Here is a 13657-nt window from a genome sequence, read left to right as displayed (position 1 = left end):
ACTGTTGGAAATTGTGCTATACAAATAAAGTTGAATTGAATTGAATTAACACTTGACAGCAGAAACATATGAAATTGTCATTAGTGGTCTCCATTTATAACGTGCCTACCCAACCCTAGTGGTCACGTCACTGGATCTGATCAATACTTTCTGAGATATAGACATTTTAGTAAAGGAAAGGTAAATATACTGTTATTTATTAGTTTTAATACTACGGTAACACGGTTGGTAACACAATGTTTTCCACATGATTTTTTGATCTCGTGGTACATGTGTACAATGACAATAAAGGCATTCATTCATTCATTACGCTGTCATTTTTTGTCATTAGCATGAATAAGTTGTCATGAAGGCTGTCATTAAGTGTTGTTCACTAAATTACAGCTTACACCTTTAGAGCTATGTTGGCCTTTTTTGGTTATTTGGAGGGATCTCGTGGGGTTAGGGTAACAAACAACACTTAAAGGTCACATATCATGTTATTTTCCATCCATCTTCATTTGTTCTAAAATCCCCAAAACATAGTATTTGAGGTTTATTTTCCAGAGTTTTACTTATGCATATTCATGAGTGGGCGTGTCTATAGACGGGACAATGACTTCCTCCTCCCCACATGGTGACGTAGGGCCAGAGGACGGCCCACCCTCCTCCCACCCACTCTGTAGCTGAGCTCATGCTACTTTAGAAACACAGACAGAGCGTGGGGGCGGGGCGTTCACCGGTACATACATAGACTGGAGAAAATACAGACATAGCACTGTGTGAAGGACGCTGACATGCTCACTTTAGTGGGCGTGTCTGTTTACACGTCAATCACGGCAGAGAGCTTCCTGGAGGCGTGGCTTCTCCAGCTCAGTGCAGCGTCAAATTCATCATCAAAGTGTGACCGTATCATCATATTATAGCGATGTGTTTGTGTTCACCCTGTAGTAAGAAAGTAGTAAATCACCCTCTGACTAATGATTGATAGAATCAATGATAAAAACACTTTGATCATGTTTATGAAGTCATAATAACACTTTATCATGTTTAAAGCATATAAATGTTAATTTATCTTAACATGGGTCCTTTAATGACATCCTTCAATCACACCTTATTCATGGTAATGACAGGTGTTAACGTCATAATAATGACAGCGTAATGTCAGTATTTATGGATAAAACTTCAAGTAAAGTGTTACCAAATAGTTTTATATCCCAATAAAAAGTAACTTTTATATTATAAATTAAAAACAGATTAGATATAACATGCAGTTATGGAACAATGAAAACAGTAAAATAAGTATATGTTCATATTTCCAGAGCGTGTGAGTCTAGAACCAACACATATGTGAACAGTCTATGTTCATAGCTCTATGCTGATCACATTACAGGGAGCTAAGACATATGCTAAGTAGTTTACTGAAGACCCAAACATGTTCCAGACCCAAACACACACTGACTTTGTGACTATTTAGAGGAGCTGACATGTCCACCAGATAGGATGTATAGCAGATCTATTTCTATATTCTGAGAGAGTGGGTGGAGCTTATTACTATACCATATTTACCTTTATATGTGATGGAGTTACAGATATATTGGAAGATGAACATGGAGGAATAATAAAGGACACACACTCTCAGCTGATGTGTGTATATAATGGGTCCGTGGCTCCAAGCAGTGACTAAGAAAAAGTAGTGCAGTTTGAGCTGAATGAGGCTAAAGGTATGTAGAGTATATCACTGCAGCAAAAACACAGGTAGACGGGTCACCAGCTCAGTACGGGGGGGGGGGGGGGGGGGGGGGGGGGGTATGCAAAGTATGAGAAAATATATGCAACCCAAATGTTTTATATAAGCCACATAAAAACATGTTACAATGACACACTGCCACAAGTAAATACACCCGCTTTACTAACAACGTTCATTCTAACCCGACCATGAACAGATGAAAACGTGATTAACAGCAATAACCAATCAGAAGCAATAAAGTAGCCAGGTAAGGCTAATCTAACATGTGATGTGAAACAACGTAGAGTTTCTATGTAGCAAGCTGCGTCTGTGCTCGGTGAATACGTTCTTCAACGTGGAGAATGAGTTTTCAGACATAGCAGTTGACGCCCCGATTGTTAGTGCGTGTTTGAACGCCATCATTACCGCTGACATGGCACTGAACACCATGTTTTCTTTTACAAGTTGACTGAAAGTCACTTTCTCCTCGTCCTGGCCTGTGGTGCACAAACTCCTGTGTAACTGTGAACTGTCCCTCAACCATTTCTGTGTTTGTTAAATAGTGGTTTCACTTTGTTGGCCTCCAGGTATTTCTCACTGATGGGGTTCAAAGCGTTCAAAGCTGTCGTGTATTTCCCATTACGCTCGCTGAAACGCCATTTCACACAGAATAGACTCAAATATAGCTGCTAGCTACATGCTACTCCTTGCTATGTAAGCAAGTGTGTGATGGGTTCAAGGACCACTGGAAACTATTCATTAGAGTCAGTGGAGTTTCTTCCGAGTTTTGGGTTGTTTTGACACATCACAGACTAAAAACAATATATAAAAAAATTAAAACACTATATTTTGACTGAGAGAGCGGGGCTGTCCACTTGAGAGGGTGTTGCCCCCTCACGCCCCCCCTTGACGCCGGGACTGGTGCTGGTGTGTGTGGGGGTGTGTGTGTGTGTGTGTGTGGGTGTGTGTGTGTGTGTGTTTGTGTGTCTGACTGCAGTTTCAGTTTGGACCGTGGAGAGGAAGAGAGATAGAAACTAATCACCAGTAAAAATCCCAGTAAAACTCTGTAAAACAATCACCAGTAATAAATATTATCTCCCTGGTAAAGACAGTAGCTCTAATAACTGGAAAAATGATAAACTGGTGATATTACAGTCTGTGAATGCAGTACAGGGGACGCACTTACTCTGCCTCTGGGTCCTAGTGCCTGCCGTCCCGTAAAGCCTGTTCTGTTTACTGAGGTTTGTGTGTGTTTAATAAGTCTGTGTGTGTTTAATAAGTCTGTGTGTGTTTAATAAGTCTGTGTGTGTTTAATAAGTTTGTGTGTGTTTAATAAGTCTGTGTGTGTTTAATAAGTTTGTGTGTGTTTAATAAGTCTGTGTGTGTTTAATAAGTTTGTGTGTGTTTAATAAGTTTGTGTGTGTTTAATAAGTCTGTGTGTGTTTAATAAGTTTGTGTGTGTTTAATAAGTTTGTGTGTGTATTTAATAAGTTTGTGTGTATTTAATAAGTTTGTGTGTGTATTTAATAAGTTTGTGTGTATTTAATAAGTTTGTGTGTGTATTTAATAAGTTTGTGTGTGTTTATTAAGTTTGTGTGTGTTTAATAAGTCTGTGTGTTTAATAAGTCTGTGTGTGTTTAATAAGTTTGTGTTTAATAAGTCTGTGTGTGTTTAATAAGTCTGTGTTTAATAAGTCTGTGTGTTTAATAAGTCTGTGTGTGTTTAATAAGTCTGTGTGTGTTTAATAAGTCTGTGTGTGTTTAATAAGTCGGTTAGTGTTTAATAAGTCTGTGTGTGTTTAATAAGTCTGTGTGTGTTTAATAAGTCTGTGTGTGTTTAATAAGTCTGTGTGTTTAATAAGTCTGTGTGTGTTTAATAAGTCTGTGTGTGTTTAATAAGTCGGTTAGTGTTTAATAAGTCTGTGTGTGTTTAATAAGTCTGTGTGTGTTTAATAAGTCTGTGTGTGTTTAATAAGTCTGTGTGTGTTTAATAAGTCGGTTAGTGTTTAATAAGTCTGTGTGTGTTTAATAAGTCTGTGTGTGTTTAATAAGTCTGTGTGTGTTTAATAAGTCTGTGTGTTTAATAAGTCTGTGTGTTTAATAAGTCTGTGTGTGTTTAATAAGTCTGTGTGTTTAATAAGTCTGTGTGTGTTTAATAAGTCTGTGTGTGTTTAATAATTCTGTGTGTGTTTAATAAGTTTGTGTGTGTCTGTGTGAAAGTCTACATGTTTATGTCTCTGTCCATTCACTCTTTTCATTATATTCATGTCTTTTAAGGCTTTATTACATAGTGTCAGGTTTAGTCCAGGCCGCCGCCATCTTGGATTATGTCGTTACCAGCGCGTCATCGTCACAAGTTGTGCAAGTGCAGAATGATCCAAAATAACTTGATATTTCTCAACAATAACTATTGATTAATTTGTCACATGACTGTTCCAGGGTTTGTTTTATTTAGTTTCACATCTACCTGTAGATCTATGTTTTTACACTGATGACAACTTGTTTGTAGTTTTATTTCAGAAAGTTTCACTTTTACAGTTACAGTTGGAAACCTTTGTTAATTTAATATTCTAGTTATATTACAGCAACCAAATTAAAATATATCAACTAAGTGAATGAATAAAAATAACCTGTTAAAGGCTTTTAAATGAAAATATTCTCCTGTGAAATCTGTGACCTGCACAACTCAAAGAATTGGAATCGAGAATCATTTAAAACAAAAATCAAAATTGCGAATCGGAATCTTTAAAATCCAAACGATGACCTACTGAAGTGTGTGAGATGTCCTGAACATTAGTTGAAATGAGATGGTGTGTGTGTGCATGTCAGCTATGTGAGTTACGTGTTAATGTTGCTATAAAGGTGATCATATGGTGAACAGACTTTGTTTGTTTAGAGTTCACACATCACGCATGCAGCAACAAGTGAACGCTGACTTTTACAGTGAAATAAATCCACTTCCTGTCCAACAACGAGACACAACGTCTTAAAATCAACCAGACACTACACACACGAGCAGAACCTTTAATCACCCTCACTACAGTCTTTATTCAATCATTTATTCATTCAGAAACTTTAGTATATATATATATACAGTATGTATGCGTGCACACACATTCATACACTATATGTAACATCACAATGAATTAATCATAAGAAATGTAAGGTGGAAAGAGCACTGAGATATTCTAAAAGTACCATGACTTTGATTAAATTGTACTTAAGTACCTTAAGTAGTTTGTTTAAAATGTACTCAGAGTAAAAGTATCTTAGTGAACAAGGCTGAGTTTTGTCGTCTAATAAAGACAAATAGATACAAATGATGAATACCACTGCACAATACATTTTATATTTGACTTTTCTATCTTTTCTACCATGCACGTTTATTTTCTTTGTTTTGTTTTTGGTTCAAATGTGTTAGTTTTTCTTTGTGGTATCAGTGTAGACATGTTTCCTTACTGTACAGATCACAAACACTTTGATACTTGAATCTTGAAATGTCAGCTGTTGGTCTGCTCCAGCTGCACCACTGATGGCTAACACATGGCTAACAGACGCTAACTAAGCCTCAGTGCTGCCAAACCAGGCATTGAGGTGAAGAACAGAGCCTGATCTATATATTTACACACGGGTGAGTCATCTGTGCACGTTGGATGGTCGTGAGCTAATAACATATTCATCATGTGAATTAACGTCACTAAGAACACAACTGTAGCTAATGTAAAGGGATAGAAATATATTCAAAGCCTCATGACAAAACATCACACATTATAGGCACACACTGACGTTTCACTTTATTTCAGGGCTGGGAATGTATTGCTTTAATTGCAATTAAGTAATTAAATAAAGCACACACAAAAATAATGCAGTTCATCTTTTTTTGTCATTGAATGATCGGTGTACCTATAACACTGATACACAGACCACAACACAAGAAACAGGAGAACCAGAGGACGAGTCGTTAATTTATTTTAAATAAAAACACTGGATGAAAAATTAATGAAAAATTAATGAGAATACCTCAATACTAAACATGTAGCAGCTAACATCTCAATGCTAAACATGCTAACATGTAGCAGCTAGCACCTCAATGCTAACATGTAGCAGCTAGCACCTCAGTGCTAAACATGTAACAGCTAGCACCTCAATGCTAAACATGTAACAGCGAGTACATAAATGCTAAACATGTAGCAGCTAGCACCTCAATGCTAAACATGTAGCAGCTAGCACCTCAATGCTAAACATGTAACAGCTAGCACCTCAATGCTAAACATGTAACAGCGAGTACATAAATGCTAAACATGTAGCAGCTAGCACCTCAATGCTAAACATGTAACAGCTAGCACCTCAATGCTAAACATGTAACAGCTAGCAGTGCAATGTTAACATGTAGCAGCTTGCAGCTCCATGCTAACATTTAGCAGCTAACACCTCTGCATGGAATGACTTAGTGGCTAGCATGTCCGCCTCACAGCAAGAAGGTTCAGGGTTCAAGCCCTGGGGCGGACACCTGGGTCCTTTCTGTTTGCACGTTGCATGGAGTGAGTGTCTGTCTGTCTGTGTTGCCCTGCGACGGACTGGCGCCCTATCCAGGGTGTACCAGCGCCCAATAAGAGCCGGAGATTGGCACCCGCAGACACCCGCAATCCTGAACAGGAATAAGTGGGTCTGAAAATGAATGAATGAATAATTACAAAGAGTCTAAAAATTACATTAAATATACATTTGAATGTTCACTCTAGTTTTAGTGTTTCTATGAGCTGTTGGATGACTTCCATTTGAAAAAGTCCCTCAAAGTTTTGTTGTTACATAATAAGAACTCGTGTGTGTGTGTGTGTGTGTGTCTGTGTGTGTGTGCGTGTGTGTGTGTGCGTGTGTGTGTCTGTGTGTGTGTATCTGTGTGTGCATGTGTTTGTCTGTGTGTGTGTGTGTGTGTGTGTGTGTGTGTGTGTGTGTGTGTGTGTGTGTGTGTGTGTGTGTGTGTGTGTGTCTGTGTGTGTGTGTCTGTGTGTGTTTGTGTGTGTGTGTGTGTGTGTGTGTCTGTGTGTGTGTGTGTCTGTGTGTGTGTGTGTGCGTGTGTGTGTGGTGTGTGTGTGTGGTGTGTGTGTGTCTGTGTGTGTGTGTTTGTCTGTGTGCGTGTGTGTGTGTGTGTGTGTGTGTGTGTGTGTGTGTGTTCAGGCCTAATTTGAACCTGCTGTTCTCCACATGTTCTGTTCTCATTGTGTCACTGTTCACATTTTCTTCATTTGTTAAATGTGGTTGTGCTAAATAAGCTGCTTTGGAAAAGTGAAAACACTGCAACACTTCATTCCAAGTTTATTATTATTATAATCATTTTAAAGATGTAAATCCTAATCACTAATAAAATGGTTCAAAGTGACCAAAAATGGTGGAAAAGGAGGTGAAATGGGATTTTAAAAACCACAAAAATTGGTTAAAAGTTGTAAATTATAGTGGATAAAAACAGACAAAAAAAAAATGGTAAAAAGAGTTCAAATTGTAAATATTGGAACAATTAGTTTAAACTGGAAAATAATGGACATGACAAATGGTGTTTGTGGTTAAATTGGCAAAATAATGATGAAATATTGTGAAAAGAGGTTAAAAGTGACAATAATGGATCAACATATGTGACATTAGGTGTAAAAGTGTCAGAAATGGGAGAAATGTAGCAAAAATACATTAAAAGGAGCAAAAATTTGGCATAGAAAAAGTGATGAAAATATGTTAAAATATAATAATGTTTGGTGTAGTTGTAGAAAAGGGTAAAAAATAACCAAAAATGGGCTCAAATTGTTCATAAAATCATATTTGTTTCTTGAAGGCATCTGGTGACCTGACCCTGGTGTAAAGTGGTGGTGGTTCATATGAAGGTAACCTACTGTAAATCACAGCTGCAGTTATGACTCTATTCTTTTTTTGTCTGTAACTTCAGGATTGTCTCCAGCCAATCATCTGCCTCCATCTAACCCTGTATCATCTTCTCTTACATTCATACCTCTCCCTTTGGTCTCCGTATGAGAAGTGATTAAACACTTTTTTGGCTGAAATTTCAACCAATCTTCATCTTCATCACTGACTTGGTTAATATTCTGTACCTGGGATGAAGGTCTCTCGCTATTTGTTTATGTGCTGTGTTTAGCAGTACCATGGTAACGGAGCATTCTGACTGAACACTGTCATGGCAGAGGAATATTTCAGACGCTGTTTACATGATTTTCAGTGATTTTGAAGCACAGCAACAACTTCTCTGGTTCTCCTGTTTGTTGTGTTGTGCTCTGTGCATCAGTATTATGGTATACTGGGAACTCATGCAATGAGAAAAAGCCATTAACTGTGATATTTTTTTAGTTATTTTAGTGTGTTAGTTTTCTGTATCTATACTATCTATCTATTAATTCAAGGGAGGTCTCTGTGTGTGTGTGTGTGTGTGTGTCTGGATGTGTGTGTGGAGCAAATATCTCCCAGACGTGATGCCAGTTCGACCTGAAACTCGCTCGACGGGTTCCAAATACCCCGAGTGTGTGTATCTGTTATTTTGGAGTAATTTGGTCATTTCAAAATGTTTATTTTAATTTTATTTCACTTCTGGACGGCCCCGAAATGAAACCTATTCAACTTTTGACCTCAGGGTGTGAGGGGGCGCTAGCACACCATCTATATCTATTTCCTCACAGAGCAAGAGTCACGTGTGCAGCCAGAGCTAATCGCTGCGCACACAGCCAAGCAGACACGGACTGTAAACACGAGTGAGAGAGAAGAAGATAGTTTTATACGGAGAGGAACGTCTGAGCAGCAGTGTTTGCACTGATAAACTAGCAAAGCTCTTAAGTCTCACTTATTGGGCCTGATGTGAGTCACTGATGTTCGTGTGTGTGAGCCACTGTAGACTCCACTTCCTCCTGTGTCATGCTCAGGGATTAAAGTTTTCCGTCAGGGTGACGGAATTCCGTCAAATTAAAATTATGAGACGGAAAATTATTATTGTAATGATGAGCCTCCAGCCGTAATCCAAGTTTTGTAGTCTTTAATGACGTACGTTGAAACCCGACTACTGTGGGCCGTAGTCGACGCCAACAAACAACAGAGCGCAGGTACCGTCTTACTCCTTCCAAACTCACCCCCGACTCTCCCCAGCCTCCCAGCCAATCACCACTTAGAACTCCCGTAAACAAAGATACTCATTGGTAGGGAAAGCTGTACGTAACGATGGTGCATTCAAAGCCATGGGACATCTCAACATTAGTGAATCATTGAATACACAACAAGTAGAACAACATAAACATAGGACCCAGTCCGTTACATTATTATTATTATTACAACAATATTATTATTACGATTACACCGCATAAGAAGAGGAAGAAGACTCTTCTTCCTCTTCTTATGCGGTGTAATCGTTATTATTGTCCAGCCGGAAACGACGCTCAGTGAAGGACGGTCAAATCGGGAGAAAATCGGGAGAATGGTGGCCCCGGGAGATTTTCGGGAGGTACACTGAAATTCGGGAGTCTCCCGGGAAAATCGGGAGGGTTGGCAAGTATGTATGGATATGGTTGGGCCATGGATAAAGATCAGTTTATAAGGTAAGTTAAAAAATGTTCTGCTTTTCATGTTGGCATTTTGTCGTTCTGCAGTAAGCTAGCCTAGGCTAGCGGCAGTATAACCAGTTGAATGTATAATCTTCAGTGTAGCAGTAGACATTTCGCTATTCTACCTTATGGTTTACGGTAGATTATTGAGGGGCGCGTTTCTCTTTGTTGTTTGGATTCAGCATGCTTAGTTCATAAAACCTTCCCAGGTAACTTGACTGAGCCTAATGACAGCATGGAGTCGTTGTTTGCTGAAGAGGGTACTGACACTGGTCAAATTGACGGGAAGATAAAAAACAAATGGAGATGGGCTTGGTTAGACGAAGCGGGGGATGATGGAAAGCTGTTTCGCACATGGTGCAAAAAGATGACATTGTCAGGTGTGTGTATGTGCGTTATTTGTCATAAAAAAATCCCGTATGGCGGCAATGGCAAGAAAGTGTTAGCACGCCATGCTGCAGATGCTAAACACAAGGCTGCTGTTCGAGCGCTGAAACACACCTCCTCTCTGCCTGGTGCCATTACAGTAACAGCCGAGGCCCCCATTTCCATGGCTGATCGTGTGTGCAACAAAAAAGTGCGCATATGTGCTTTCATAGCTGAACACGATCTTTCGTTTACTCTAGCCCAGCCCCTAGTAAAACTAGTTACTGCCATGGCCGAGGATCGAAGTGCTCTTTCTAGATTGTCGATGTCAAATACACACGCGTCGTACCTGTCTACACATGGCATTGGTGCCCAGTTCAAATCTGAGTTGTCATCCAAGCTACAGGGTCATATGTTTTCCCTCAATGTTGACGAATCCACCACCACTAACATGGACCGGGTTGTAAACGTGCTTGTGAGGTACTTTGATGACGATAGGCAGAAAGTACTGACCCAGCATTTTGCCTCAAGTAAGGTCAATATTGCTGATGCAAATACGCTCACACACACACTGACGGATATCATGCAGTCCAATGGTCTGGATTGGGACCAAACCGTGTCCGTTTTGATGGACAACTGCAATGTAATGAGAGGGAAAAAATCAGGCGTGGAGACAGAAATTAGGTTGCAGAACCCATCACTGCTGGACATTAGTGGGGACACTGTCCACATGGTTTCCAATGCAGCAAAAGCTCTGTGTAGTCCATTCCAAGGATATGTGGAGGAGTTTTGTTCAGACATATTTAATGGCATTGAAAAGTCGCCAAAGCAAAGGGAGATTTTTGGAGAGATCCAATGCCTACTCCATTTTAAGCCCAAGACTCTCATGCGCCCTATCAGCAGCAGGTTCCTTCAAATTCTGGAAGTTTGTAACCGCACCAAGGAACTTCTGGATCCTCTGGTTGTCCACTACAACAGCATTCTGTCTCCAAAGGACAAGGACAGACACAGGTAGGCCTAACGTTGTTGTATTATGGTCACTTGTTTTATGTACGCCACATGCACGCAGGCAGGCAGACAAACACTAGTATAGACACACACAATAATGATTTGTGATGAGCAATGGCTGACGATAATCATAGTATATGTATGATAGAATAGATTTCCATGTCATAGTTAATATTTTCATCTTAAATTCCATTTATCCACATATTTATCTATCTATACTTGCTTGGTGGTGATAGCCCCAATTACTCGAAGGGGGATCCTAATGGACCCACATTCAACTGATATTTTAGTATTCATATAAGCCAACTTGTTTTACATTTTGCTGGTAGATTTCTACATTATTGGACAACGGCAATCTCTCTCATTGCATGAAACTAGTGCAACACCCATAGTGTATTGTGTCTGTAGTGGCTTCAGATATGACAGAATTATTACGTTCGACTCTAATTGTTTTTTCTCATGTCTACCTTACATGCAGATTCCTATGTCTAATGTAGTATTCTTTTAAAAATGTTATGCACAGGGGACTATTGAACCAGATCCTTGACAAGAATGCAGTTACATCTAAGGAGAGGGCCAGCATCACTGTGATGCAAAATGACATGGCAATTTCTGCCAGGGCAGGAACGGCTACAAACAAAAGCCGGAAGATGCGTATCTGCAAGATTTTTTCAGAGTTTGACAAGCTTACAGCATTACTCGATTTATACAGAGGTATGTGTATTTTAGGCTATGTGAATGGCAAACGTTTTTCTATTTAAAAAACTAATATTCCCTTTAGGCTACAATATTGTATTTGAAAAATACATTAATGTTCTCATTGGGGCCTTCATATACGCTTTGCATGCCTGCTGCTTCATTGTCTATAAAAGCCTAAAAATAACGCAACCTCAAGAACAGATCAATCTACATTTATCTTATTTCTTGCTTAATTCTAAAAAATGTTTTTGAAAGAAAGATCCTTGAGCCTTGCAAAATATTTTAACTTTGAACTGGTAAATTAAGAATTGGGCTATGTTATTCTATTCTGTATGTTGTGTTATGTCCTGTTGTTAGGAATGCACTGTGATATCTATTCGAGAAATAACAAGCATGGAGCAGTTTTGACAGAGGTCCGCATTGTCTTAGTTTTAATGCTTAAAGCTTTCAATAACAAATGCCCTATCTTGATCTGTCTGTTTTTCTTCTAGGCATTCTTCCGACTTTCCAGGCATTCTTAAAAAAATTTCAACACGAGAAGCCTATGGTCCATCTGCTCCATGCTGAAATGGTGGTGCTGGTGAGGGAACTTCTCTCCAAGTTCATTAAGCCAACTGCTGTCCCATTGACTGTGCAAGACCTGCTAAAAGTGGATGTGAAGAATGACCAGCTTCAATATTCAGACAAACGGCTGTCTGTCGGGAGGTTCAGTCACCAAGCCTTCAACAAGGCAAGAGTGACAAAGAAACCTTGGGTGAAAACAGTTTACCGTTGTCTACGTGAGGGTTACATCAAGGCAGCAGAATTTCTTCTTCGAAGTCTCCCTCTGTCCAACAAAGTAATTGCTTCTTTGTCAGCCCTAAGCCCTGCCCTCATAAGTGAGGAAACAATCCAGGAGGCATTTAATATTTTGGCCAAAGCCTTGCCCAATGTAGTGAATTCAGAGGAGCTGGGTCAATTGGATGAGGAGGTCCGAGACTACCAGGTTGACCCTGATCTGAGAGAGCAGGCACAGGAATTGACTGAAATGACAAAAATTGACTGTGACTGGTGGGAGAAAATTCTTGCGAGGAAGGCTTCTACAGGAGACATGCGATTCCCCATTCTGTCAAAATTGGTGAAGGCTCTTCTATCTGTGTTTACTGGCCCACTTGTTGAGGGTTCCTTCAATATAATGGATGACATAATAGAGAGTGACCGAGCCCGACTTGACATTGCGACATACGAAGGCCTTGCTGTCATCAAGTCACACTTAAAGGCAAGAGGTGAAACAGCCTACAATTTCAAAATTGATTCAGCAATGAGGAAAAAGTGTCTCTCGTCTTATGCAAGATACAAGGCTTATTTGACAGAGAGAGAAGACAAAAAAAAACAGCAAAACAAATTGAAATTGAGAGAGGCCATTAGGGTACTCAAGGCAATTAAGGTGAAAAGGGTTACCAAGGCCCCTGCTGCCTCCTCCAGGGCCCCTGATGCCCCTGCTGCCTCCAAGGCCCCTGCTGCCTCCTCCAGGGCCCCTGATGCCCCTGCTGCCTCCAAGGCCCCTGCAGCCTCCTCCAGGGCCCCTGATGCCCCTGCTGCCTCCTCCAGGTTCCCTGCTGCCTCCTCCAGGGCCCCTGATGCTCCTGCTGCCTCCAAGGCCCCTGCTGCCTCCTCCAGGGCCCCTGATGCCCCTGCTGCCTCCAAGGCCCCTGCAGCCTCCTCCAGGGCCCCTGATGCCCCTGCTGCCTCCAAGGCCCCTGCAGCCTCCTCCAGGGCCCCTGATGCCCCTGCTGCCTCCTCCAGGGCCCCTGATGCCCCTGCTGCCTCCTCCAGGGCCCCTGGGCCTTCCACTGCCTCTACTTCCAATAGAAAGTCAAGCCAAAAAAAACGAGGGTCAGGGTTTTGCCATGTTTGCAGCTGTTTGGGGTCCAAACTAAAATGTTTACTGTAGTCTGTTTTTGTGAGGTTTAAATAAAATGTGCACTGGAATCCTATGTGGACATTTATTTCTTAAATAAGCTAGGTAAAACCTTTCTTGAAATTATTGAAACCTAAATGGTTTGACCATAATCTTAAGGGCCTTTTTGAGACCAATTTAAATTAGTACGATACGACTATGATGATTGTTGATGATTGTCATTCTGTTTTATAGGTGTGTGCAGGTGCCTATGTGGCAGCCGCTTGAGTCGGAAAAGCACTTTGGATGTAGTGGGCTACTGTTAAATCACTATATAATGCATACCATGTGGGTTGGGCTGGCCAATTTCTTTTCAGTCAAATAATTTTTTTTCACTTTAATCCCTGGT

This window comes from Gouania willdenowi, chromosome 13, assembly GCF_900634775.1.
Source record: "Gouania willdenowi chromosome 13, fGouWil2.1, whole genome shotgun sequence".
NCBI lineage: Eukaryota > Metazoa > Chordata > Actinopteri > Blenniiformes > Gobiesocidae > Gouania > Gouania willdenowi.
The sequence above is the reverse complement of the archived record's forward strand: the minus strand, read 5'-3'. Positions refer to the sequence as shown.